A 5,460-nucleotide genomic window follows, 5' to 3' on the forward strand; every position below is an offset into this window, starting at 1 on the left:
TCAACTTTTAGAAAATGATTATATCATTTGAAAAAAAGGTATCTGAATTTTTTGAAAAGTTTACGTATTTCAGAAAAAAATTGTTTGAAATATTTCAAATATGTTATACCTCAATGTAAAAAATGTTCGAGTAATTCAAGAAAAATCATTCAAACAATTCAGAAAATGTACTCTACATTTAGAGAAATGTTGACAGTGTTAAGAAATGGTTGTGATGTTTTTGAAAAAACAATTGTTTATCCAATGTAAACAAATATTCACATAGTTTAAAAATTGTTTTATATCACACAAAAAAAATGTTTTTAATGTGTACTTCAAAAATGTTTAACATGTATTAAAAAACATGTTGAACTTGTAATTATAAATTGGTTAAGATGGCATTTCAAAGATATATTTAAAACATGTATTTGAAAAAAAAGTTTGTATTTAGAAAAAGTTAAATATATATAGGGAAAGATTTTGAATATATAAAAAATGTGTAATTTGTATAAATAAAAATAGATATAAAACATATATTTGAAAACATGTTAGTCATGTATTTGAAAAATGTTAAACATGTATAAAAACTGTTACTGATGTATACGAAAAATGTACAATGTGTATAAAAATAGTTATATTTTTGAAAAGGTAATATGAAATAAAATAGGAAAAGTAAGAAAACCGAGAAAACGGTGAAACACAAAAGATAAAAAAAATCGAAGAAAAAATAAAGCCTGAAGAAAATCAATGCAAAACAATGAAAAGACCGATAAAAACCCACACAAAAAACACGCACAGAACTTCAATATTGGCCGGCCCAAATACCACCACCTTGTAGGCAAGCCGTAATAGGAAGCACTATGAGCGGCATATAGCTTCCGCGCTCCTATGCGACATGGCAATAGGATGCCTCATAACATGGTTTGTGAAGTTAGAGCGCGCATGTTGATTTCACCATCATCGCGGACTGCAAGTTGTTGCCTTGATTCTGATTGTGTAGAGCAGGCCGGATGGTTTATATGCGATGCCCATAGTCAAAAACATTGGAGCCTTCGGTCTTCCTGTTGGCGCGGGAGCTATCTCCAACGTCTCGCAATAGGCGAGTCGTATTGGCCAGCTCAATTTGGGTTCCTGCAGGAATGGATTTTAGCGGCTGTTTTTCTGTGCGTTTTCTGTGTTGGTTTTTTCGGTTTTCTGTGTTTCCTTAGTGGGTTTCTTCAATTTTTATTTTTCCTTTACCTTCTCCTTTTTATAATTTCCTGGGTCGGTTATTTGTGTTTCTTTACTTTTTTTCTTTTTCCTTTTTATTTTGTCAATATGCGTATATTTTTTCATGCACACTGTACATTTTTCTTATACATGAACTTTTTGATACATTCTTAATACTTTTCAAAGACATGATTACATATTTTCAAATACATCTTTTAATATATACCTTTTTATACATAGTGTATATTTTTTATATATCTGGAATACTATTTTATACATGTTTAACATTTTTTAAATACATGTTTTGAACATTTTTTAATATGTGTTAAACATTTTTTAACTACACATTGAAACATTTTTTATGAAACTAAGCGAACATTCTTTACATTACATAAACCATTTTGTAAAAAATGCATGAACATATTTTTTGAAATGCCTGAACATTTTTTTAAAATGATAGGTAAATTTTTCGAATGGTAAAAAACTTTTTTTGAGTCACACGGACGGTTTTATCTATTGTACAAACATATCTTGGAAATGCCACGCACATTTTTTTAAAACACGTGAATTTTTTAAATACCACAAATATTTTTTGAATACTATCATCATTTTTAAAAGTTGCGCTAAGAAATTATATGGACCATGCTACGCGTCGGGCCGGCTAATCTTTCAGAAAGATCTCCCGCCTCGCGAGCCGTCAGATATGGCCAATCTAGCGGCCGAGCGACATGCAATAGTTTTGCAACAAACGCCTTTTGCAGAAACATTTTGCAACAAGGGTTGTGTTGCAGAATACTTTTGTAACGAAGGTCTTGTTGCTTAAAAATATTTCCCTTCTTTACTTCCTTTTTTGCAACAGGTGGTGTTGTGAAAGAACTTTTGCAACATATAGAACGTTGCAAAAAAATTGTAATGAAAATGGTGTGGAGAAATGCCGCCGTTGTCAATGCATCTCGCAGAAACACAACTGCCGTTCGCCGCCGCCGTTTGCAACACTGTCGATGTTGCAAAAAGTCACATCAAAAAACGTTACTGCAAAAAACTGCATTTGCATGTTCGAGCCTGAAAGCCATGGCCATGGCCATGGAGAAGCTCGAGCTTTGGTCGGGCCCTCCGCGTCCTGTGGGTGCGCCCCAGCCACGGTCGCATCCCCGTAGCGCACACACGCACACAAGCTCCATCTAGCTATGCCCGCTGTAGGTATGCACCTGTGAAGAAGAAAGAGATGTGATAAGACTGGAAAGGGAAGAAGATAAGATTCGTGGGACCACATAGATACGTGTAGCATAGAGAAGGCGGCGGACGCGCATTGTGTTTTCAGCCGGTTGATTAGAATCATTTCCCAAATTATATACATTGCGTTAACATTTTAAAATTTGTGGTTTTTTAAGTAACAAGAAGTTTTATGTATTTATAATTTGTTTGAATATCTGAACAAAAATAAGGAACAAATAAAAAGACAGTGAAAAGTTAACTAACCTCCATGAAGTTACTTGGGTTGGTCCATTCGTAGCGACGCTGAAGCGAGACAAGGTTTTGGGTGGCATAAAGCGAGAAGAAGTCGCTCCCTCCTGCATAAAGCGTGAACATACGCACCCACATTCTACCCTATGAACATCTAAGAGACTAAGTCAACGGCTTGTAATATTGACGATGTCATCGTAGACGCCTCGCTATCGACAAAAATATTACCTAACATAGAAAGAATATTTTGCCTTTATGAAAACACAAAGCGTAGAATCGAAGTTTGATCATTGGTCGGCCGAAGGTACTGTTAGCCTCTTAACTACTTCCTCCGTTCCTAAATATAAGCCTTTTTAGAGATTCCAATATAAAATACGTACGAAGCAAAATGAGTGAATCTATCCTCTAAAATACACCTGCATGTAGTTTATATTGTAATACTGAAAGGGCGGTACTCTGCGCCGGCGCACCGGCGGAACGTTTCGGCCGGTCCAACCAGAGCCACTCGATCTGGACATGCGTAACCGTCAGATCTGCCCCACATCTCCTATCGTCATCCTCCCCATGGGAAAAAAGAGGAGACACAAAAAGCAGACGCCACCGCCGCTCGCGGGATCCCGCACTCTGGCATGCGCTTCTCTCGCTTGGACCACCGCTGCCCCTGCTCGTCGCCGGCGCTCGCAGCCTCGCCGCCGCCGGCGAACCAAAACACCACCCGCCTTCATCACCGACACCGAAGTGAAAAATGCCGGTTCCAGCAAAATCAAAATACGGTGGTAGCAAAATTTTAGGATGGTTCCAGCAAAAACAAAGGGTGATAGCAAAAACTCTTGATGTTTCCATGAAGACTCTGGTAGTAGCAAAAACTCCGGTGGTAGCAAATGGCATCTCCGGTAGTAGCAAAAATCCGAGACGGTTGTAGAAAAAAAAAACTATCGCCGCCGTTGAGCAACACCGCCGTGGGTGGATGTAGCAAAAAATGTCTTCAGTTCCAGCAAAATCAAAATATGGTTGTAGCAAAAAAGACTGGAAAAAACAGAAGATGTATGTAGCAAAAAATCGACAAACACCGGTAGTAACAAAAAATCAAAACGGTTGTAGCAAAATGGTTCATCGGTTGCAGCAAAAATCACCTAGTAGCAAAAATTTGGGCGGGGGGTGGTAGCAAAAGCATGGGCCAGTTCCAGCAAAAACAAAACATGGTTGTAGCAGAAAAAAAAGCAAGTTCCAACAAAAAATGAAGCTGGTTCCAGCACTCGACAAAGCCGGTAGTAGCATCGGATATCGCTGGTTCCAGCACTCGACACTAGAGAAGTCCGTCGCAGCTCGGCCACCGGAGGTCCAGCACCCCCCGATGCCCGTCGCAGCACGGCGCTCGGGGTCCCGCAGCTAGCACGGCTTCAGGTGGAAGGAGGGGAGAGGTGGGGAGCGCCCATGGCGAAGGAGGCGGAAGGAGAGGGAGAGGTAGGCAGCGTCAATGGGGAGGGGAGGTGGAAGAAGGAGAGGGAGGCAGGAGCAGCGGCGTGGGCAGGAGGAAGAAAAGGGATAAGGAAGCAGGGCGGTGTGTGGCCAGCAGTCGTGCTGAAGAGATAAGGTAGCAGGGCGGTGTGCGGGGCCCTCGTGGGGATGACGTGTCCCTTCCTGCGTTAGCGCTACGCGCGGTGTGAGCGAGTCGACCGGCCGAATTTTGGGCCGGTGCGCCGGGTACAAGCGTTTCCCATACTGAAAATACTTATATTTTAAAAACGGAGGGACTATTCGACAACAGATTGGTTTTTCTTCCGGCCCAAAAATTGAGCATGCCTACCTCGACTTGCCGGTGGTCGGCTGACGTGACCGTTTCGCTGTGGAGACTGGGAACCGTGGGACGCCGTGTGGAACAGAGTGCTTGCCGGAGAAAGCGATTCAGATGAGACGGCCGACCTCCCCCGGGCGACGCCTTCTCCAGGGCCTCATGTATACACCACCGAGACAAAGCCATGTGCGTTGTTTTTCCTGGCAATACTGTATATATAGTCCTAGCTGCATAAATCCACGGGAGGCGAAAGATGGCCGATGCTGTCCCGTCAAATCCATCGTTGTCCATGGCCCTCGCTTTAGTATCTCTTCGGTGTTGGCAATTAGGTGGCATCGTTCGGATTTGATGGAATCTGGAAAATATTCACGCGCGACCTCACCTGCATTTCCTAAACGGCGCCTTAAGCGCCCCTTAAAGGCCAACCAGTACAGGGCGCACACCTCCCTCTCCCCGCTGGGCCGGCCCATTTCCTTTACTTTTTTCTGTCAGCAAAAAGTTCGCTAGAGAGGTGGGATTAGAACACTGGACTTCCTTTGTTTAGCGTGAATGCAGCAACCAACCAGCCACCCTCATCTAGTGTGACTGGTTCCATCGTTTTTTTCTATTGTCTTCTTTCCTCTTTCTTCTTTTCTTCTGTATTCGTCTTTTCTTTTTTTTTCTTTTTTTTCTGTACCTTTTCTCAAAAAATGCGTGAACTTGTTTTCTGTAATACCCGTTGAAAATTTTGCGATATCCGTTGACATTTTCTTAAAATAAGCTGAATTTTTTAAATAATACAGATGAACTTATTTTAATATATGATGAACACTTTTAAAAAAAATAGGAATATATGTGCTGAAGAATTTTCGGACACGTACTGAACATTTGTGAAAATACGTTGAAAAATTTGCAAATACACATTGAACATTGTGTAATATATACTGAACAAAATCAAGAAACATAGTGAACAATTGTATACTCATTGAACCAAAACCAAAATAGAAAAAAAATCCTGAACATTTTTTATATCC

General features: G+C 40.8%; 1 long non-coding RNA gene across 1 annotated transcript; it reads right to left on the reverse strand.

Annotated features, from left to right (window-relative positions):
* Positions 1 to 2,003: 2,003 nt before the first annotated feature.
* Positions 2,004 to 4,180, reverse strand: LOC123094992 (uncharacterized). The gene is made up of 2 exons (XR_006446070.1): positions 2,668 to 4,180; positions 2,004 to 2,396 (listed from the first exon to the last, which is right to left on the reverse strand). It is a non-coding gene; the product is annotated as an uncharacterized lncRNA (long non-coding RNA).
* Positions 4,181 to 5,460: the final 1,280 nt, after the last annotated feature.

The sequence above is a fragment of the Triticum aestivum genome, chromosome 4B (genome assembly GCF_018294505.1).
Source record: "Triticum aestivum cultivar Chinese Spring chromosome 4B, IWGSC CS RefSeq v2.1, whole genome shotgun sequence".
In the NCBI taxonomy this organism is placed as follows: domain Eukaryota; kingdom Viridiplantae; phylum Streptophyta; class Magnoliopsida; order Poales; family Poaceae; genus Triticum; species Triticum aestivum.